Genomic DNA, 24,256 nt, shown 5'->3' with positions numbered 1-24,256 from the left:
GGTTTTAGTAATAAAATCCTGGTTCAATTTTCAGTCAGAATATTTTGGTCTGCAGTATTTTCCCTTTTGACTTTTCCCCAAGCCCTCCTGGGAGCAGGCACTGATCTTTCCCCTTCTCAGGGATTGGTGCTGAGCAGCAGCTGAACTGGAGGAATACCCCAGGACCATGTTGAGGCTCATAGGGAGAGGGCATCTCTTCCCCTTGGCTTTATGGTAAACATTTGGAAAACACAGTGCAATCTGGAGTCAGGCTGCCTTGAAAGTAAATTAATTAGGCTCATTAAAGGTGGAGTCCCAAACTTTAGAGCAGCTGGGGCTGATTCTTGATAGCTGTTGCTGGTAGAGCCAGACCCCAGGTGCGTGCTGGGGCACAGGCTGGCTTGGAGTTGCCGTGAAGTTGGCCAAGCTAAATAGCACATTGTTAGTGTGGCTTGTCGTTGGCTTGCTCTTCTGGAAGATGGTCAGAATGTGATCTCAGATGATGTGCTGAGTTTGTTTAATTTATTGTCTTTTTCCTCCAACTGCTGTTTCTCTTGAGTATTACAGAGGCTGGTGTGGCCTTAAATATAGTTGTATTTAGGCATCCACTTGGAAGGTCTCACTGACCTGACAGCAGCCTTCAGTGAAACTTGCTCATCTGCATGGCTGCTGGGTCTGCAATACCTCTGACTGATGCATCAACAGCAGATGAATGATGTGCTAGCCCTTGCCTTTCATAAATTACTCCTTGTTTTCCATGGTGATGCTCTTAATGTGATTGTTAAAAAGGATACTTACAGAAGGAGATAAGGGAAAGCCTGCATATTTTGTGAGTCTTAAAACAGTAATAACGGGGTAAGCAAGTGTCTCTTTTTTTTTTTTTTTAATGAGGAAACTGCAATTTTCCTCGTTATCCTTACTCTTTCATGATTGAGCTGTTTGTTTCCAGATGGCTCCTGTGCATGTGGGGATAGGGACACACATGGCCCAATCTGTTCAGCTGCCGGCCTCGCATCAAACAGCCCAAGGTGCTGGGCACGCTGGCTCATTTGGAGCAGTTTGGCAGCCCCTCCTGTAGCAGTTATTCTGGTGCTTTAATTTCCAGACAGAAAGGCTTTGAAGCAGCATCCTTTTGTGGGAAGAAGAGATTTCAAGGTTCAGAAACTGAAATGCAAAACTGCAGCCACCTATCGCCTTTCAAATGAAATTGAATTTATCAGCGTTTCTAAATGTGTCTGCTGTACCAAAGCACTTTGAACTTTTTTATTCCAGGTGTTGCTTTCATTAAACTATTTCTTTCTTTTTTCCATTCTGCTGTAGCAGAGTTCTTATTGTAGTATCGGGTATGTCAAGTGAAGTATGTGAACAATTTTTTTTTTTTTCATTTTTGACAAAAGTATTCATCAGAGACAAGAGATGGTGTGTGAAAATACGAAGTCAGCACCATGTGTTTAAGGGTATGTCAGTCTTGCAGAGGCCTTGAACAACACTTGCTCTTTTTTTGGAAAGATACATCCAAATACATTTCTTGGATTAGTTTTGCCTATGGCTGTGTTAGGATTTAAATTGACCAGACACTTTGCCCACACTTTTCTTCCCTTACATGTACCCTTCTCTTCCATACTTCTTTAAAAAGAACTATGAGGGAAGAAGGATGGGAAATGTAATTAAACACAGGTACTGCAATAAGCTCTGGTTAGGAGGCAAATGAACTTAATGAACTGTAAAGGCTCAAGAGGTGTCCTGTATATAATCAAAAAGTAACTGTCATTAATACAATAGACAAGGTGATTAGGTATCACCCTATCAGTGATTCAATGGGTTAATTAGTTGTCAGTGATTAGAATTTGGTTTTCAGAAACCATGGTGGTGGTTGGGTAAGCCCTGAAGTCCCCATAGTAAGGCACTTGTTCTATGCAGGGTTCTGTGCATGTGAATTGCTGAGCATCTGGAAATCCCTCTGACATTAAAGTGATCTGTACAGGTGAAGTGTACTTCTAGTTAAAATAGAAACTTCTGAAATAAAAGCATGAGATACTGATATAAAATGGCTACTGTGTATAGATTTAATTTTGATGGGAGGAGATCTTGGATCTTGGAAAAACCTTTCACCATACCAAATTATTTTTGTAAGAGAAACATAGCTTTATATCTGAGCTGAGAATCTCTTCAGACAACACTTTATTGATATGTCTGCTGAGAACAGAATTGCAGAATCCTTTAGGTTGGAAAAGGCCTCTAAGATCTTTGATCCCAACCATTAAAGGTTGGGAAGGTGTACCAGGGACATAAAGAGAATTTTATGAAATATTTCAAATAGCTTATAAAAAGGGCATAATTTTCTGGGTTTTTTTGTTGGTTTTTTTTGGGTTTTTTTCTTATTCTTCCCCATGGCTCTTCTGAACATATAAACAATTACAGTTGCAGAGACACTGCTTTATATGAAGTTCAATGCTATTGAACTCTGCCCCTTCTTATTATAGTTTTTCAGCAAATGTGTGGTCTTCTGAAACCTTAATGACCTGGTCATTATTGCAGCAAGATTTTGTCTTGAGACTGTTGTGTGGTTCAAATTTTCTGAAGTTTCTTCTGAAACTATCACTTGGAAATCAAAGTTGTTTTTACCTCTGCTGTATTATAGCAGTGTTTAAAAATAACTGTGTAACTTCAGATGGCTATCACATCAGGTGTTTGCAAAAAGAAGTAGAAATCCCACATCTAAAATGTGAGCACATGATCTAAACACTTCAGAGAATGTAATTTTTTTTTCAGACCCCTTAATGCTGAATACTAATAAGATAAAGCCTCTAGAAATAAATTTCTATTGCATAAGTAGCTTTAGTTTTTGTTCAACAGCAGAAAACCGGTAATTACTCAAATAGTTTTTGACAATGAACACTTTAGATGTATCAGTCTTTGTCAAAATGAAGTCATTTTTAATTCTGCATAATATAAAAAAGCATATAACTCTATAAATTGTTCTTGTCCATACTTGTGATGAACAGTGTTGTACAAACTAGAGTTCATTAGAACTTCCAAATTCCAATTATGCAAGTAATAGAACCTTAAGATGCTATCTGTATTGTGGAACAGAATGTCTTAATAATTTCTGTTGACAATTTACAAAAACTGGGTGTAGTAAAAGTATAAGTAGTTCATATTTTAAGAATGTCAAGATAGGTTTGTGGATTTTGCTGGGTTTTTTCCTGCCTTTTTTTATATTTTTGATTTTCTGAGCAGATTTCATTTTAACATTCATAGAAATAGGTGATTGCTAGAGTTGAGATGAGGAGAAGGTTTCAAGCTGCAAGAGAAATTTGGGGCAATATAAAAGCCTGACACAATTTTACTGTATCTCCAATTTTACTTGGAAAGTTTTCAATACTGTTTTAGTTTTCAGTAGATTATGGTTTTTGTAAGGAAAAAATCAATTATGCTGACAATAGCAATAATCACACTACATGTAAGGAGTTCAAAGGTTACTTTCCCACCAAGAATAGTAGAAAAACTGACCAGGAGTTCCCTTCCATGATAGAAGATAGTGACATATTATTCCATTCAATTTTATGTTGTGCTTCATTGCTTTTGAAATAGATCTGCTTGGGACATATGCCCAAACTCAAGATGTGGTCAATGTGCTACCACAATTATTTCGTTGTTGAAAAGCTTTCTTTGCCAGAAAAAGAATTATCTAAGACAGGTGCTACTGTGACAAACAGCTTGAAACTCACTACAATAGATGATGAAAAGATTAATATGTTAAGAATGTAACAGTGTCAAGATTATAAATGGTTAACAATTACCTGGCTTAAGCTGGCAGGTAGGGAAACACCACTCAGATGCCTGTTTACTCCCTTCCCCCGTGGCATGGGGAGAGAATTGGGGGGTAAGAAGGGGGTGTAAGAAGTAAAATTCATGGATTGAGATGAAGACAGTTTAGTAGTACAAAAACAGAAGGGAAAATCGTAATAATGATGAAAGAATTAGAATATGCAAAGCAAATGATGCCCAATGCAATTGCTGACCACCCACCAACTGATGCCCAGTCCAAGTGGCCAAGCAATGGGGCCAGCTTTCCCCCAGTTTATATTTTGAATGTGCTGTCCTGTGGTGTGGCATATCCCAGTGCTCAGCTGGGGTCATCTGTCCTGGCTGTGTCTCCTCCCAGCTTTTTGTGCCCCCCAGTCTCGTAGCTGGTGAGGTGGTGTGAGAAGCAGAAAAGGTCCTTCACTTAGTGTAAACCCTGCTCAGCTACAACTAAAACATCAGTGTGTTATCAACATTATTATCCTAAATCCAAAATGCAGCGCTATACCAGCTGTATTTTATACGAAGAAAATCACAGCCAAAGCCTGTGACTGTCTTAAGCATATAGGAGAGGCAATACTTGACAGAAGATCTCTCATAGTTTGTGGGGTGAAGGGCAAAATTATCACTGTTTAAGCAGGTCAGGATTTGTAAATGACCAGTTCTACCAGCAGTGCCCAGCTTGAAGCACATTTGGAAGTGCCTTGTTTTCAGCAGGTGCTGGGCACGCATGCTGCTAAAATCAGGCTTCACTTGGCCCAAAGGCAAATTTTATTCATCTGTTAGAGAAACTATGAGATAGAGGCACTTTGACCACATGACTGATAAGCCCGTAGAGAAAGCTGCCTGATGGAAAGCCTGATCCTGTGTTGTAGACCTGTCTTCCTCATCCAGGATATTCTGAGTACTGGTCAATGCATCCCATGTAAGATCTTTGAGATGAGCATAACTGTACTGTGTAGTGTGATTACTAGGTAAAACACACAGTACAATGGCTTTTAGCAGGTTTTTTGAGTAGTAGGTTCTTACTTATTCACTGTAACAGAGCACTGTTGAATAAAGGTGAAGAACATGTTCATGATACATGCTTTGTGGATAGAATGCCTATTTTTTGTGTCCATGTAATTTTGTCTTTTTTCATACTTGTAGCTGACATGTACTCCAATTAGTATTCAATACAGTCTCATGTATGATACTTTGAGTCTGCAAACCTGAATGAATTTTGAAGTCTCCTTAGGAACAAATAAAATGCAAACTGCATGGTGGCTTAAAATGTTACTAACGGGTTTCTGTTGAGTACCCTTCAGTGCCCTTCTGTTTACATGATCACTTAATGGGATCCAGAGAGACCAATCATTAAGCATTATTTCTTAAGGTCTCGGAAGCAGGATACCTGCTGGTGCATCAAAACAGATTTCTGAAAATTGTATAAAATCTCAGCAGAAACTCTTGCTTATGCTTCTTTTCTTACTCCAACTGCATATATGGTGCTGTGAGTCCCACATGTTTAAGTAATGGTGTTACTACTTTAGTTGAATATGCGCACTATATAGGTCTATGTACAGTATACATTTGTATTGCACAGCTTGCACTCATCTGCCAATTATGGTGTTTCTAGCTTGGCATGGCTGTGTTTTTTCTGGCCCTGAGCATGTCTTTGCTATTCTTAGGAGCCCATATCTTCCTTCATATTCTCTGTCATTCTGTATTTGTGGGAGAAAACTTGGGGATGCTAAGTGTCATTTAGCTAGCTTACTTCAGGAGCGTCCTTGAAGTATTGTCTTGGGTAGCTACACTAATCGTCTAAGCATTATGCATGGCAAGCAATCTCTCCAGTTATGCAGAGTCAAGCCTTTGATTATAAAGGTTTTGTGGATGTACAGATTTGAGGGTGAGTATGGAAGTATGTGCATGCAAATATGTGTGCAAATACTGGATATTTTGTATCCTTAAGAATAGTGTGAACGTGTGCAATTGTTCTGTTAAAGTTACTTATGTTAGCTGTGTGTCAGGTAAGTCAGAATAAAAACGCTGGAATAACAAAGGCTTTAGAACTCCTAGTTTAATTTTATTTTTTTTTTTGCCAATAAGATGTTCTTTTGATAAAACACAAAAAAATGACATATAAAGAAGCAACCACAAAGCCTATAAATTGATGATTGTAATGCCAGTATAAATCACCAACCAGTAGGGCAAATAAGCCTATGAAGAGTTATCCCATCACCTGCTATTTTTTTCCCAAACACAGATTTCCAAGCTCTTGACAGCAGCACGTGCTGAAATCTTTTTTTTGACAATTCTGTGAGTGGAGCTTTGAGGGCGAAGGGTCAGATTTCAGAGGCGAAGGTACTATAGAATTTGAGGAATAGCTGATCAACAAACTCTTGTTCCCCACATGTTCCTGAAACAAAGGTAGGTACTTAGGCTTTTGTTCCTAGTGCTAGCAATCACATTTTAGAAAACAGTTCCAAAGATTTAAGGGACAACTTCCAGTAATGGTGAAAGACTTTAAAGTAATAACTCGTGGTAGTTGAAGAGAACATTAAAAAACCCCAATCAAGCAGAGAGCCAACTTTTTTTTCTTTTTTTAATTTCCCGTAACATGGCACTGGTCCCTATGTACATAGCAATGGCTACTAAAGGACATTGATTTTAAGCAGTCAAATAGTAAAATATTTGGACAGTTAATGGCTGAGGGAGTTGTTTGTTTAACCTTGTGCTCAGGTTAGGACACTTAGTCCAGTGTGCTCAAAGAATCTTAAACACTGTGATGCTGAAAAATCATAATTAGGTTGCCATTATTCAAATTAATTTATAATAATTTAGAAAATTAGCCTTAACTCCATGTACAAGGTGGGCATCAGCAGATTTTTCAAGAGCTGGAATGGTAATTTTCAATGCTGCAAGATACTGTAAAGACATTTTGTGCTTGGTGCTACCATCTAGCTCTTATCTTTGAGCAGCCTCCAAGCATTCTTAAGGACTTGGGTATCAGCAGCCCCAAGCCCTCTTCTGAAAATAAGTGTGTATGTATCATTTCCATAAAGATACCCTTGTCTGCTTTCCTTTCCTTAGGAGGGAAAATATAGTGGTGAATATTCCTCATACAGTGATTGGTTCCTTCAAATCTGTCCTCTCTCAGAAGGGGTTCAGAATGAAGATACTTGGCTTTCCAGTCTTGTTGTTAAAGGATTATTTCTTTATTTTTTTCTGTTTTTAAGGCACTGAATACATTACATAAATGGTCAGGGGGGTTTTAAATTATTTATTTATTAATTACAGTGGGAAATAGATTCTTCTTACGTCCTCGTCTGACCATGTTTTTAGATTAGATATATTGCCTACAGGTGTGCACTGTAGATGCTGAAAACCTACCCCTAGCATACCCTTAGGAGACAGGTGAATGAATCTTTGTGTAGGTGTCCCAAAAGTGCAAATAGAAGCACTTTTAATGAAGAAACCAAAAGACATTAGTCTAGAAGAGCAAACAAGCAAAAAACCAATCTGGTTTGCATGTTTGTTCTTGTAAAGAATAAAACTCAGTAGAAGCATCTCTAAGACTTGGCAGTTTCAGCATGTAGATCAAAGGACAGCTGTCAGAAACTTATTGAAGAAGGCTGAAGTAAACTGAAATGTGATTTAAGTTTAACTTTTGGAATGGCAATGTGAATAAGAAATGGTTGAGTTAAATATATTTCTTGTTTTCTCTTCAGGAAAAAAATACATTACAGGTCTACATTTATTTTGATAAAGCTTAAAAGCTTTAGCCAATGTAACTCTACCGAGTAGTATGAGAAAAAAAAAAAGTGGTTAAAACTGTGGAGTATCATAATTTAGCAGTTGTTTCTTCTCATATTGCTCGTAATTTCAGATGTTCGATATCTAGCTTTGCTGTCTAGTTTTTATGAGCCACTCAAGTGTTACATATTTAATGAATCTCTCTAGACCATGCACTAGAAAGAAGCCTTTTTAATGTGTCCAAGACTTGCATTATATAAAAGAAGTAAAAAAGTGGTTTAGAATACTCTTATTGGAATGCAAGTTCAGAAATTTAACATTATAAAGGCATAATATATTGCTGCTAGAAGACTATTGCTTTCTAAAAGGTTCAATTTAACAAATAAATTATTTTAACTTCTTACCTCAGATTCTTCTTATTAAGAATTTTTTCTGTACTGTTTCTTTCTAGAAAAACTTCATAAAAACAGATTACTGTAGGGAATAGAGTGAGTGTGAATATTTCAGGAATTTACAAACTAATGTTGTTGGTATGCATTTGGTCAAAAAAAGAATAGCATTTTCATTTGGCTTTGTGAACTACTTACGTGAGGCATACAAGTCAATCTCCATTTCTTTAAGAACTAGTTGAGAAGATTTGAAGTAATGTATTACCAGAAAATGATATTTCTATAACAACATCTAACAAGGCAAATGTAGTTTTCCCAAGTTTTATTCTATACGTTGTTTTATGGTAATGAAAAAATGTTATTTAAATGCTATAGTAGAAATGAAAACTAAAAATGGCTATTGGAGACAAACCTGAAACATTGCAAGAGGGAGGAATGAAAATGTTAACTAAGTATGTTGTTAGTTGATCGCATTGATTAAAAGTGTGTTGTAGGTTTTGAGCTGAATAAAAACCAGTATTACACATATGCAGATAAATAAAGGACCAGCAAACCTGAGGTACACAAGTTTAGAACGTAGGTATTCTGGAGTGGCATCTAAACCAGCACTGGAGCTTCTCACAACTGTGGGAACATGTAGGTCTAGAGAAGAGGATACAATGAGTGAGGAAATCTGCACGTGATGTGGCAATCAGGAGCGCATCATTCCCTAAGGATACCAATCAGCAGAGGGGTAAAAGCTGCAATGCTGTAAGCCTTATTACGTAGAAATATCATCATGGCTGGGCTTCGCGAACGAAGATTTGGGAAAGGCTCTATCCACATTTGTTACAAGCACACTGGTGGCTAATAAGGCCAATGCGAGACAGACATGTCCAATTGCAAAAGGCACAACAGAAATATAGGGAAGTGATAAAGTTAGTACTGAAACAGGCTTTTTTTTTCATCATGAATATCTATATTCAATATAAAAAATCCTGATGTAACCTTAAATTACAAGTTTTGTGATCTGAACAGATTTGTAAGGTGATTTGAAACTTTTACATTTTCTGGTTTTATCTTTTGGAAGAACAGCCTGAACTGACTAACGCAAACAGCACTTGTAATTTTGCTGGGACTTTGATGGCTGGTTTAAACAATTTTAGAAAATTTATAACATTCTTGTATAACAAGCATAGAAATATACTTATGTTCGTGACATTGTTTTCTTAAATTTTAATTATTGATTCATTGGTCATTATTGATGTATTCCTCATTGTTTCTACAAGTTAGCATCATGAAGAAAGCTGAGCTGATTTTTCACGATTTCCTTAGCTACTTTAAGAATACTTATCTTATGTATTCAACAATCATATATTAGACCTGAAATATGAAACTGGCAGGACACTATGTTTTAAAGATTACTTCAAATATTTATATGGTTTTTGATTTGGGAACTAGAAATTCAATTATTAGTGAAACGTCATGTACATAAGTCATGATTCATGGAGTTTTAAGTATTTAAGGGAAAAAGACCCCAACTAAGTACTACAATAGCCATGCTGTAGTTTGAACGTGAAGCATATATAGAATAGGATCATTTTAAAATGTAGGAGTAGAGTTATAATTCATGCTTTTGCTAATCGAAAACGTAAGTACAAGTAGTAAGAACAAACTGGGTTTTCAGACTAACTGTCTGCTGTTTCTGCTCATGACGCCATTAGCTTACAACTCCGAGCTATATGACTGAAACACATGACATGAGAATTCCAGCTAAAGAGTGTTCAATTAATAGGAGTCACTGTTTGCTCCCACAACCACATATCAATCTGTTTGTGATTCTATTGCTCAGTAATGTCTTAATATTTTTTATCACCTACACCCTGACAAACTCACTGTTGCATCTGGGCACATAAAAAAGCATTCTATCTGATTCTAATTGAATAACAACTCCTAAAAACTTTATATATGACTTATATATTAATTGCTTATTTAAGTAAAAACTATCCAATTGTTCTGATGGGGTTGTGTATAAAACTGACACTGGGCTCTAGCTACTCAGCATTTATGGATTCAGAAGTCTTTGCTGTGATCTGTAAATGAATAAAAGTTAAAGTAGGTATTTTGATATGAATAAGTTCAATAAAATAATTAGTATAGTGTTAGTAATAACTTGGAAGTATTTCTTATAAATGTGTCCAACAAGGCTGAATTCAGTTACTTCTCTCCATCCACTCAATGGCAAAGCAGCAGAACCATGCCCAGAGTTTGGGAGCTATGTCCTACCAAAGAGGTAATAGCCACTCTGTCTTTTCATGTATTGGTTATCTCAGGATCTGATGGTAACTTGGCACAACAGTGAACCCTGGGTATGGAAACTGCAAAGCCTGTATCTCCTGAACTTGTACTTTCCCTGCAGCTGCCTAGACAGTGTGTAGAGGGAGCCTGTCCTTCTTCTTCAGATGATGGCACCAACCTGGAGGCAGATGCCGTTATTGGAGATGAGAGATTGGAGGGAAGAGATGAAATGCCTGGTCAAAAGTGTTACAACTTGGAGAGAGCAAATGTGAGTTAGGGAAATAGGAAGGAAAAAGATCTGGGAGCAAGCAATGGAAAAGGAAGGAACTGAGGCACTCCTGCTTCATTTACTATACAGTTTCCAATTACTGCAGTAAATGAAGCTGGAATTCTACTGACAGTCTCCTTCACTACATAACCTAAATTAATCCCCAGAGCATCCTCTGCACTAAATCAAGCAGGATCCTGCAGAGAAAAATAGTGGAGCCTTAAAGACTGTGTTGCACTAGGGGAATGAGTTAATTTTGCACCAACCGGCAATCTCACTTCTGGCTTCTCATAACTTCAGAGTGCTTATCTTAGCAACCATAGCATTATTTTCATCTGAGTTTGGGAGAAGAAGAGGGTTGTGATAAATATAGTCAAATTATATGCACAACTGCAGAGTATGCAGGAAACATTCAATCTGCTGTATTTCCGTGGAAGTACAAGTCTTCCTGACCTCATTGTGTCATTGATTTGAGGAGACAATTTGCCTACTACTTAATCATTTTTCTTTTCAAAATACTATGGAAAGAGAAGACTCACAGACAGAAATATGGGAAGAGGTTTCTTAAAGAAGATGCTGTAGAAGGGAGTTACCTGCAAAATAGCTGAGAGTTGCCAGGAAAATGATTTATAAATCGTAGCACATCTCTTCAACGGTCTCATCTGTGTTATGTAAATAGCTGTTGCTTCCAGATGTGCTGACCCACCTAGCAGACTGAAAGTGAGGGCTCCTTGTGAATTATTTAGTAGTTGGATTACAAATATTAATCATAACGAGGACTGAAGCATTTTCTTAGAACATTTTTTAAATATGAAGCTTTGTTTGCAGGTCTCTTAATGCAGCCTGGAACTGTAACTAATAGATGCGTGTGAAGAAAAACATTTCATTCTGCAGCCTTTTCCGCCCACATCTTTAGGGTTGCCAGAAATCCTATCTGTCAGCTAAAATGATGTTAAAATTCTACACAGATATAATCCAAATATGACAGAGAATAGGATTAGCAAAAGCTGTTCAAATGTGATAAAATAAATGAATAAAAATGAGTTGAAGAGGAAAGCATGATATTAGTGGAACATGACCCAATTATATATGTAAAAATGTACTCAACAAAATAGGTCAGAAATATTGACTAGACACATTTACATACTGTTTTGAATGTGAAGTCTCTGCATAGTCATAATAATTTTGTATAAGATTTTGATATCTGTGTTTATCTATTATTAACTCCCCTAAATGTGCATAATTAACGTGAGACACTGCAGTCTGACTCTTTTCTAGAATGTGAAACTACATAAGCCAGCATGTCAGGTTCCTGCATTGATGCAGACTTCATATTGTTTTCTTTTTTCTCTTCTACAACTCTGACAATAAAATATCAGTAGGTAATTTATATAAATTGAGAAAATAAATTTGTTGATCTTAAAAGGCCTGGAGTGCAACCAAAAGAAAAATGAAGTTAATTCTTTCAAAATTAATTTCCTCTGAAACAAACCTTAATAGTATTCCCAGATTAATAACACAAAGTAGGCAGAACTTCCTAAACAGTAGTTGAATGTAACTCTTAACTCTCAAATTTTATTGTGCATTTTTTCATACTGAAGAAATGTTAAATTAATCTGTTAATTTACAGAGGTAACGTGGAGAGCTTACAATTTGAAGTTGTTATTTAGTTCTGGAAATATTTAGAAATATTACAGTTGGCTCCCCTCTCTAACGATAGTAAAAGAAAAAAGAAAATACTGATGTGAACTGAGAAAGAAATGATGTTCAGATCAGATCTAGCTGTTTATTTTTTGTTCCCTTATTTTCTTACCATGTGAATAACCCATCTCTATGTTGATTAGAAAAGTCTTATTTTTGTAATCGTAAAATTAAAATATCTTGATATATTTTTAGGGAACCAGAACTACTACCATTAACTGAAGAACATAGTAAATAGAAATTTACGGGGCATTTGTTCGGATTTGTTTTAAAATCTGAGACTAATTTCTTTATCCTATAAATAAAAGTAGTCTGAAGATCAACGTCTTTAAAATAGCCATCGAACTTAGTCAGAATTAGTTGAACAAGCACATGACCTCTCAGTGTATTATGAAGCTAGTTGAAAATGGTCTTTAAATCCTGCTTTATCTTTCTTTAGCTAAAGAAAGCTCACAATTAGAGACTGGGTTAACTCTTTCCTCAAGAAAGGTGAGGGCAAACAAGACAGCAATGAACACAAAAACAGCAGTAGGGAGAAGGAAATTTATTATCAATCTGCTAAAACCTGAGCAACACTGATTGCTGTTACATAGATAAGACTTACTCTTTAAAATATTAGTACTAGAAAATTCCTGTTTTCTAAGTGTTTCAGAAAGAACTTGCAATACAGAAGAAGAAATGTGCTGTATTGTTTCCTGGGTTACTATTTAGAATAACTAGCTATACCTAAGAAATCAGACATATATTTAAAATAAGCTTTTCATAGGTTAATTCTGACTTGGTGTCGTTGGGAATACTTTACCAAATGGTACAAATCTATAAGAATTGATTGTTTTATCCAGATACTAATAATGAATGGTCTTTTTCTGGTGTGACTTTAGTCAACTGTAAATAATTACAGCAGGCAGATATCATATGGTTTGATTGTTAATAGGTGTCACACCAAATCTATGAAATATGTATGTTTTAGAAATGACTTTCCCCACCTATACCAGGATTGGTATGTATTTGTCCAGTGGCAGAATTTGTCTCCCTAAATGTAATAAGCTGTGTAGTATACTATGGTTTTTCTGTGATTTGATATCTAGGAGATGTCCTCCACCAAAGTAGAGGGAATGCCAACATAAGTGTCTCAGCTTGGGCTGCTGTTTAACTTTCCCTCCTCCCTTTTTCCCCTGTCTTAGTGGTTCTGCCCCCTCTTATGCCATTTCTTGCTCTTGTATGACCAGATGGTAAGTCAGTTCAAGGAACTGAGCCAGCAGAGGCTGGATCTAGGAGAGGAAAAATAGTAATTATTTTGGCTGGCTCAGATCACTGGACTTGCTCATAGCTTGCTCGTTTGAGCGTGAGTGCCAGTGCAAAGGAAGAAACGTGACTTCATGCCCAAGGGCAAGGAGAGGAGCAGAAGGCTAGAAGTCTTCATTTAGATGCTGCTAGGGAGTTGTATAGTAAGTAGAAACTTTCTAGATGAGTTGAAGGACTAATAGCAGTCAGGATGATTTTCCATGTTAGGTAGTTGGGGAGGGAAGGGAATTGATTTTTTCTCCTTGTTGCCAGTCTATATTTAACTGTTTCTCATAGAGCAGAGTACACTTATTCTTTTATTGCTAAATCTTGTCTGTTAAAAAGGTTGATTTGGCACCTATCTTGAAGGAAGTACCTTGCGTTACATTTGGGGTGTCAAGCTTTCCCAGCTTGGCATTCCCAAATGTCATCCTCTGCATTACTGCATCTGTAAAGAATCTTGACTTTTTTTTTGTTTGTTTGTTTTTCTTTTTTAAAGCTAGTCATTCTTCCTGGTGCAATATATGGAGAGACAAATAAATTATTACATCAGTACCTTTTTTCATAGAAGTAAAGCAAATCTAGTATTCCATTCTGTAATCTATCCTGACGGTTATTGATTCAAGCATTAGTATAGGGGAGAGGCAACTCAGCGCTTGATGGTGCAAAACGCTAATTTCAAAGAGAGTTTCAGTTGTTATGCCTTGATACAGTTCCTTGTAAACCCAACTATATAATCAGTAGGGAGGAAAAGAGGAAGTTCTAGCCTTTTTTGTGTCAAATGTTACTTCATAAAAGTTTTGATTTCAGATGACTGATAATGAGTGTGTTCACACGACATAAAAGGCCAAAATCACTTCTGTCTGCTGGTCATTAATTTTCTTCAGTAGTTAGCAGCTGAGAACTAGGACTCTTGGCATTGGTCCAAAGCACCACAGAAGAAATAGAATGGATAAATAGCTTGTTATCAACAAATTTTCAGTTTCCAGTCTTTTTTCTCAGGAAAAAAGCCTTGAGTAGGACATTCCTTTATTTTACCTTGTTTTGCAAATATTAAATGTTTACTCCTCTAGGAATATCGACAACTTCTAGTGACCTTCTTAGCAGCAACTCTACTGTATCCATGTCTTAGTTGGACTTGAAATTTAGCTCATGAATAATTGTTAGTGAACACACCTAAAATCAATGGAAGTCATGTTACTAAAGGACTTTTGCATCAGAGTCTCAGAATTTAGCAGTTAACATTTTCTTATCATTACATTCATATTGCACGTGCCCCTTACCAGAGTGAGCAGGACTTCCTTTGCAGTTGGATCTCTGTGTTCTGGTCTTCTTTTTATTAAACGGGATGTTGGAAAAGTTGCATTTCCCATGATATTAATGAATGACCCCATCTTTGTGGGACTTGCCATTATAGAGAAGGAACAAGATAACTGAGAAACAGAAGACACAGAAGGTGGACCTGAGCAGTGATACATGGGAGCAAGTAATCCTAAACTACTCTGTAATATTGCTTCTTTTTTTTTTCCTTTGGAGAGAGGAAATACAGAAATTTTCTTTAATGTGGTGACACTAAAAGTCATTGCTTCGAAACTACTGAACTGGATCGTCATACCTGCCGTTGCTTCACCTAGGGAAAGCTGTAATTCATAGATCTCACAGATATCTCAAAATAAATGTGCGTTCTTTATAATAATGCTTTGCACTGTGTTTTTTTTCCTAAGTCTTATATGACGTCTGAGAACCTGATAAACACTGAAGTGTTAACACCCCAACTTCAAGGTGTGATCTCTTCACTTCATCCATATCATGAGATGTCATCTCCTGTGGGAGTCAGATCCACTGGTGCATTTGGTTTTGCGCTCGAGTGAGGCACTCAAGATCTATTGCTACTTATTTAATCCTCATTTAACTGGCTTTTTGAAGGTCATCCGCTGAATTTCTTGCAGGGTTGGAAACAGACTTTGCATTTCAAAATCTTTTCTGCTTAGACTTATCTGAGTGTTGACAATTTAACAAAGACACCGAAATAAATCGTGCAAATACTGATTGGAGCAAGCACGTGCTATTTAACCCTGGTTTAACAGATGGCTAATATTAGAATATGTGCTTGTTTCCTCTTTACTAGCACCACAGGCAGCTTGAGTAACTCCTATCTGCTAAAACTGTTCATCTGAAGCCATAGTTTAACTGTTGATCTTCTTCCTGATGTTCAGTTGTCCAACATTCATACTAAAATTAAAGTGAGGTGCTTCACTATTCAATAAAATAAAAAAAGAGTCCCAAATTACTGAATAAAAACTGTTAAGGTTTTTCTGCAGTGATTTATATGTTATTATTATAATTATTTTGGGGGCCTTCTTGAAACTTAAAACCTAGACAAACCCAAAGAAGACTTCTCCATCTTAAAAAACCATTTCCTAGTAACTTATTAAACTAAGCTGTAGCTATTTTCATCTAGACAGACACCTTGTCCTCCCTAAAATAAACTTTGATAATGTTACCCACTAAAAACTGTGACAGAGCTACTGACTGCCTGGCAGGAAAGAACTATGTTAAATAAAATTTTTGTAACAAGAAAATTTTTCTAACAAAAAATAGGAATAGGAGCACATTTTGAGGGAGAGCTATCTGAGGTATGCCATAGTCTTACTTATTTTTTTACATAGTTTTTTTTTTTGTTTTACTAAAGCAGTAGGTGCTGATTTATGTTAAGAGTCTGATAGAGGAGAAAGAAGGAATGTGCCTTGAGCGTGTGTGGTGTGGAGTTATTTTTGGGGTTTGTTTTTCTTCAACCTGGAGGGGTAAAAAAAAAAAAGATAATTGGTCTTTGCAAAACTAAAAAGCAACTGTGTGATGTCATGGCGGCCAAGGCATGGGAAAGAATTGAAAACTGTTTGTGGTTTTGCTTTGTCTGTATAGCTTGTAGTGTTTGGCTGCTATTATAGTGTCTTTTATCTCACAGAACATTTGACTGAGTGTCCGCATTGAGAGTGGCTCTTAATGGGAGACGGTGAATGTTTATCTTGCACTGTTTGGACAGCAGATCTCAGAAAACTGATGAGAACTGTGGGCTGGTGGCAGTGATTGATTTAAGATTTAGGATCCCTTTTTATTTCGTATTTTGGTAAACAAAAAGTATTGACATTGTCAAAGTTTCCCTGCTTGAAATATGGGAGGAAACAGGTGCTGTAAATCAAGCTGAGCTTGGGTTGCTCTTGTGCAAGAACTCAGTTTTTCATCCAGTGATGAAATGGTGGTGAGTTGCAGGTCAAGAGAGAGACCTCCTCATTAGACCAACTGACCTGTCTGTGAATGCCTTCACGGGAAGCTGATTCATCTTCACCTTGAGAGCGAAATATGTAGAGCCAGCAGAAGACTTGGCATCCACATACTGGATGAATGCTATTCCAAGAACTTATGCCTTGAGCGTAGTGATTTATTTAAAATACTTTTTATTTCATTAATGTTTTAAAATTGATGATATGTTTTTAAGAATACTTTCGTATGCAGAAATTACTTAAACTAAAATCTCCCTCACTGTCTGTAGCCTATTATTCCTTTTATTCATTTTTGCAGCAGTACTGGGCTGAGAGACTACACTTTAAAATTTGGAAGTATACATGGGATTTGAAAGCAGTGTAATTCTTTTATATCTTGTATTTCCTTTTTTCTTTTCATGATGTCATTTCTATCTTGTTCATTGGTGAAAGGGAGTTGTTAAAGCATCGTTAATAATGATGTTTTTAATGCTGCTTGTTATAACATTTTGTTCCACTGACACTGGGCCAAAACAGGTTGTAGGAAGAGATAGTAACTAGAAACATCTCATCGCCATCCATACTTATGTCTTCCTTCGCAAGGAAGATGGAAAACCAAAACATAATAATATCTTTGCTACCTCTTAAGTCCTAGGAGGTCTGTTTGCAAGGTTCCAGTGAAAGGATGGGTGATGTTATACCTGGTCAATGATTAGCTATTGCAGCATGTTAAACTTGACTGAAAGGTAATTTATGGACACTGATAGTTGGGTTCAGAGAGTGGCTTTTAAGTTCAAGGAGTAATCGTTAGGTCGTTTAGCTCAAGGAATACCATTTAGTCTGTTGGTGACAGGTACTCATGGTGACTATAACATTTGATGCCAAGTGTTGTTTAAGTGTGTGTGTGTATTTGTAATTTGAATTACAAAGAATCAGCACTGTAGCTGTGGAGGTCTGTAGCTCCACTGGAAACTTTTGGGGCTTTTTGTAAATTAGAAGTTACTCACCTTTGGATCAAATAGAAGCAGGTTCTGCATTGTTCAAGGTTAAAAGACAAACAGCTTTCATCAAAAGCCAACTTCTCTTTGAATGAAGAAAATACTACAGAATTTCATATTGTCATTTCCGTACAAATAATGACTGGCTGAGCACCAGAGCAGGTACCAGAGACCATGAAATCAACCCTCTTAACTGAAGGAAAATCTACTGTTTAGACAGCAGATACTAGGCTCAGTGTGGCTGCTCTTCTTTCCAAAACTGCTACGCCCTTCAATGTGAAAGTCATTAAAATGCAACTGGCTGCTGTTTGAAATATAAAATGTATATGTTTATATATGTATATGATTATAGGACTAGTTTCATTCAGTTTACAGTGCAGCTGTGAAGAACAAAGGAATGGTTATGGTTTACTAGTTCATAAATCCTCAGACTGACATAGAGTTTAACTCCATCTTGAAGTCATATGAGTCATAACAGTTATGGGCTATGCTTGAAGCCCCTTGCATATCCTTCCCATGAAAGGAAAGAGTAGGATATGTTTTGACACAGTCTCCTCACAGGTAATCTCTGAGACTGTAGTATGAGTGGTTAGATGGGAGAGAGCTAGCGAAACTTTATGATCAAGCACTGTTTAATTAAAATTGTTTATCAAGAAGGTCTTGTTGATCACTCTAACAAAGAGCAAATTCAAAAACCAGTACTTTTTAATTACTTTTATTTTAATGCAAGACTGATTTATTTGTGGAAAGGGAAGGCTTTTGTAGCAACTTATATTGGCTTTTCTTAAGTTCCTTGACATAATTTACAGTGTCAAAATAATTGTGTAACTTACAGTTTAAGTATTATATCAACATTCAGGAAGCACAATGGGAGTTTTGATACAAAACTTATATGTTGCTACTGCTAGGTTTTGCTGAAGTAATTAAAATGACCAAAATGGGAATTACTTTATACCATGTGTAAAATGATCAAAAGTATATGTTTGTTTCTTTATGAAAAGTAACACATGGCATGTTACTTTATTTGTCAGCGCCTTCACAGTTTTCTGACTTTACCTAGGATGGGTGACCTGCTTTAGGACTCATCTTCTTTTATAATTTTAACTTTCTTTTTGAAATGTTGCCCTTTTAAGAAAGTTACTGATCAGAATAGCCTTTTGAAGATATTGATTCATCTTGCTTTTACTTCAAGATAGGTGTTTGAAAATGACAATCAACTTGTTTAAACAGAAAAACAACCCACAAAACCAAAACAACAACAAAAAACCCCAAACCCCAAACCCAAACAAAAAAACACACCAAAAAAGCCTAACAAAGAAAACCATTCAAAAGTACAGCCACCAGCAGGATATTAATGTCTGTGGATGATTAGCAATCAACCTGGAGAAGTAACAAATGTATCACAGAGCTCCTTTATCGCAGGGAAGGAAACCCTCCAACAAAACACTTGATATCTACACCCTACAATGCTACCCAAAATATGTTATAAGATATAAACATATTTTCTAATCTTTCTACCCAAGGCTAATTTTCATTTGGAAAACATAAGAAAGTAACAGAATAATTAAAACTTACAGTATAACAGATGAAGTAATGCAGGATTCTAGATTAATTCCAGTAGTTCCAATGTCAACATCAGTAACCTGAAATACTGTCTAACAATTCTGAAGATGTAGTATACCCCCTGAAAATCATAATAGAATTATCCAATGAGAAAGACATCTAATTAGAGATACTTCTAGTTTTTCAGTAGAGTTTGGAATGCTAATGCTGTGGTTTGTTATAGGATGCAAGAGCAGGTATAGTGATGTTGAGGCAACCGTTTAGCTGCTTACATGTGCGGTCACATTTTTTTTTTCCTTGTTAGAAAGTTTTATTCATGTATTTATAGTAATCAAGAAATGGATTTTAAAGCAGTTATGCCATCTACAGAATTGTTTGTAATTATGAAGAACTGTAATCAACAGTTGTGATCTGTCTGATTAGTAATTTTTAATCATAAGCAAAGAAGAAAACATAGTTGTATTGTAAATAAAAGTAATTGAACTCCATAATCTGGCTTGTGTTAAAATGTGTGCCAAGAAGAAGTTGGTATGGCTTAGGCTGGTTGATTAGAAATGTAAGAGCACATCGATTTGCCCAGGTTTCAAATGATCTAGGCATATAAGGGTGTCTCTCTGTGCTGCTTCGTTATTGTCCAATCTTCCATCTTGTATGATCAGCACTGAAATAGTGTCCTACAGTGGTGTCTTGTGAGCATGTTTCTTGGTTTTTTGCATTTATTGTTTTTGTCTAATAAAAGCTAAAACTACCTGAAGTACACCACAAACCAAACCAAAACCTAAACCTTGTCTTCTCTCATTTACATGCACAGTTTGGGTCACCTTGGTCTTTTCTGCAGCTGGTTTCTCCCCTTCTTAGTAAGGCTGCTTTCTCTGACCTGGGGGCAGGCTGAAACAAGTCTTTTTTGATATGTTGCTGGACTTGGCAAAAAGTGTATATAGAGAATAAATTTATTTACTTCTGGTTAAAATAACTACTCTTTATTTTCTCAGTTGGTGCTGTCATCACATTAATAAAGTGATCAGAAACATCCATTAGAATTCATATTTCTAATGAAGCTGTATTTATTTCTCTGTTTTTTAATGAATTTTGTGCTGCTTTCTGAGCTGACAATAAAGATCTATTTATTTAGGTATGTTTAAATACGGTTCTAGAAGTTAAGTGGGGTAAACATCTAGCCATGGCATTAATTATGAAGAAGTACTTTTGACCAGGATGAGTCTTTGCTACCTTTGGTATATTATTTTTCTGTTTACAGTTCTAAGTTTTCCTTTACCACAGCCCGGAAGATTATCAGTTAATTTGACTTGGTGTTTGGGTGATGTTAAAAAGAAATCTTGTTTTTCTCCTAAGAAACCATCATATTTTTTCCTATAAGCATTGCTTTGTTTGATAAATATCTCATTCCCAGGAGTTTTCAGATGCTGTGTTATTGTGGTGCTATGGTTTAGCATCACATTGCTCTCACTAGATAATGTGCTGTTCTCAAACAGCACTGCAGTATTTGCAAGCAGTCTGAATGAAATGGTGAGTTGCTCTTGAGATCCAGCCCCAAGGTTGTGTGGGTAAAGAAGAATGTGTCTCTCCACCCGACAGCTTCCCCATGTGCATTTGCACCAGTTTTCTGCAGTTGTAGAATAGCATAGCGAGGCCTTTATGAACACAGTGACATTCACCAAAGTCACCACAAGTAGGTAAACAGTATCCAGGTCTTGACCAAAACAAGTGTCAGAGTGCTTGGGGTAAGAAAACATCAATATTCCTGACAAATTTGATCACAGTCTATCTGTATGGCATGTTTTAGAATATTGAAGGGCAATTTTGGCAACTACATCCTTGAATCATCCCCTTGATAAAGTTTAGACAAAAGAGGAATGTGAATGGTCAGTACTATGAAAATAACTCGATACCCATGTGCTTTATAACTAAACCTATTTCACAGTAGGAAAATTAGATGTATAGTTTTGATTAGACATAAAAATGGAAGAAAGGAAAAACAAGTTATGTTTCTTTCTTAAACTGATGTGTTACTGTGTAACATGAATCTTCTTTTCCCCTCAGTCTTTTATATAAACAGTTTCCTTAGCACTTTACCTAGTGCTTTTCAGGTTCAAAGCCCTTTACACAAATTATTGTAATTAGTTCTCACATCTCCTCTGGGAGAGGTAAGTAAATATCATTATCCTCATTTTTACAGATGGGGACTCTCATCTGGAGAGGTTAAGTAACTTGCCCAAGGCCACAAGGGGGAATATTGTCATAGCTGGTTCTGGAAACTCTAGAGCTGTTATATCCTCAGTCCATTACTTCATTTGCTAGATGGCAGCTCAAGTTGTTGATGGTTATTCCTGCATTATAGAAATACATTCTGTGTTTTTACTCCATGTGTCTTAGCAATAATTTAAGCAAGGAATAAATTGGATTTTCTGTACTTAGATTTTTAGCATACCAACACAGACTCTTTCAACAGAAATGCCAGGTTACTTTCCTGGTATGCCTATAATTAAGTAGAAAAGGTAGTAGATATTGCCCGTCACAGTTTTTCCACAGGATGCTCCTGTTACTTTATCAGTTCAGGTCATGTTATGCCTGTACCTCTGCTTTATTGGAGATGCAGAAAGTGTTACCTGTGGAGATTTTTCCAAGCTATGTATGTTGAACCTCAGAAAAATAAAAATACCGTAAAAATACAAGCACACTGTGTGTGCTTCTGCAGAGAACTCTTTTTCTTACATAAAGAAGTTACAGAAGCAGAGATCTGTGGGTTGGTATTTAAAAAATTCAAAATACTACACAGCTTTTGTAGTTGTGTTTTGCAGGCTGTTGTATTGCTTGTCTAAAAAAGAGTTCTATGGCTTGGTCTCACCCCCCAGCTACAGGATGTTTAAGGAATTGAGTTTGCTGTTTGAATTTTCTGTTTCTTGAATTTTGAGAATGTAAAGAGTTGGAGGGATTCAGAAGACTAGTCAATATTGTATTTTAAAAGGATAATGGAGGGAAAAGAATAGGAAGGAATATTGATACTTTAGAAATATATTGCATGTTTCTAACAGCTATACCATGAAATATGGAAATGTAGCCAAGATATATATTGTATATATAATGTTAGTACCACTAGTGTTTCTTACTTTCCACAGTGATACACTTGCTGTTAGACTGTGCTAACATTTGCACAGTGATACAGTGCAGGATGCTGTGAGACTCAAGTTACCAATAAGTGGGTAAATGGCTGAACACTTCCAGGTGTCCAGTCAGACAAGAAGTGATGGAGGACAAATGGGAAGGGGGAAGTCTTTTAAGGAAGCTTCTCTGAGCAGTAGTTGTAATGATTAGGATGAGAACTCAGGATGGAGCTCATACCCTCTTTTGTTCAGTCAGACCTTTCCTTTGCTAACTTGAGCTTGAATTATTGTGAGATTTTTTTGTCGTCTTTTCCTAGTGTCAGAGGGAGAGATGTTGGACTTTATTGATTTACCCACACAGACAGAGGCACTTGCTTTTTTCTGATATTTCATAGGTGGTGTGGTATTTCTCTGTGGGGCTGGTGGGTGCTACACAAGAGCCATCAGAGACCTGCACCCTGCTTCTGGGAGATGCTTGGTGGACTCAAGGGTATGTTTGACAGCACCACATGCCTTGTTGGGCCCTCTCTGATGTTGTGTCCTGAGTCTTTTAAGATGCTTAACAGGTTATAAACCTCTTTCTCAATTACCTTGCACAGACATTTATACCAGAATGGAAAGATGAAAAAAGAGGAAGGAACCCAAGCAAGAGAGTGACATAACACACTTTGTGAATCTAAGTGAAGGGAAAAATACTGAGTGTTTTGCCAGACATTCTGGAAGCTATGTGCTCAACATATGTGCAGCAAGAGAGATTTGATCAGTTACCAACAAGGTGGGAAAATCAGTCATCGGTGAAAGTGTTAGGTAATTTTTCATCCTACTGATTAAACCAACCAGGGTATTCACAGATAGTTAGTATGTAAAGCTTGAAAAATTAAATTGCCATTGGCTAACTATCCCACCTTCCTTCCAGACACACATGCTCCCTTTTATATTGAGCTATGGATTATTTTGTCTGTATATTCAAACAAAACATGTCCATGATGAATCAGATCACGTGTAACTGTAATATGTGTTACCAAAAGCATGTTCTTCCAAACAGCATCCTATTCTTTGATTTTAAAATGCATGCATTTATTTCAATATGATTTGCAAGGGTTTTATTCTGTTAGCTATGCTGAAAACGTTGATCCTTTTTATTTTTTTGCAGCATGAATATAATTGATGAGCCAGGATTATCATTAAGTATTTGTGTGAGCCAAAAATAAATACTCTTTCTGTCTTTGGATTTTACCAATTAAAGGAATTAACTATACATATTAATAAGTTAAATTTCCCCATTTCCCTACACTGAAGTCACCAAGGTTTGGTTGCTTTTGAAACATCATCTGTAACTCTTGCTAGTGAAACTTCAGTGATATATGATTATTCTCTGTTAGTATGAGCTGAAGGTATTCTTCACTTTGCTTTGCTGTAGTGGCTGTCATAGCTTGTTATATGAGATCACTGCAAGTAGCTCAAGACTTTGATTAACTGTATTTTTTTTCTTTTACAAACTCTTTGGCATTTTTTAGGTGATGAATATGCTTCAGAAAAAACCCGAAGATTTATGTGTTAGTAATGAAGAGGTTAGTGTGAATTCATGTTGTCTGGCTTATGACTCTCTCTCTTTTCTGGTTCTGTGTCATCACTGACAGCAGAACCAGCATTGTCAACCTCATGCCCCCTGCAGTTATATCTCAACTGCAAAAACTATGGGAGTAACACAGGTGGCCAGATACAAAGTTTCAAAATTAAAAAAAAATCAGCTTCACAGATTTTTTTCTATAACAGTATGCAGCAGAAGGACAGATACTAATACAGGGCTACTGAAAAGGCAAAGGAGAAGCTAAAATATGAAAGTGATAAATGCAAAGATTGTTTAGAT

The 24,256-nt window shown here is 36.5% G+C and overlaps 1 long non-coding RNA gene across 1 annotated transcript in view; it reads left to right on the top strand.

Annotated features, from left to right (window-relative positions):
* Positions 1-23,957, top strand: part of LOC120324350 — a 37,436-nt gene extending 13,479 nt beyond the window's left edge. Inside the window, exons 2-3 of the long non-coding RNA XR_005565604.1 lie at positions 22,782-22,876; positions 23,904-23,957. This is a non-coding gene — a long non-coding RNA (uncharacterized LOC120324350). The remainder of the gene's footprint in view (positions 1-22,781; positions 22,877-23,903) is intronic.
* The last annotated feature ends 299 nt before the right edge of the window (positions 23,958-24,256 follow it).

Source organism: Pipra filicauda, unplaced genomic scaffold (genome assembly GCF_003945595.2).
Source record: "Pipra filicauda isolate LSUMZ 115617 unplaced genomic scaffold, ASM394559v2 scaffold4_size7858003_pilon, whole genome shotgun sequence".
Lineage (NCBI taxonomy): Eukaryota > Metazoa > Chordata > Aves > Passeriformes > Pipridae > Pipra > Pipra filicauda.
The sequence above is the reverse complement of the archived record's forward strand: the minus strand, read 5'-3'. Positions and strand labels throughout refer to the sequence as shown.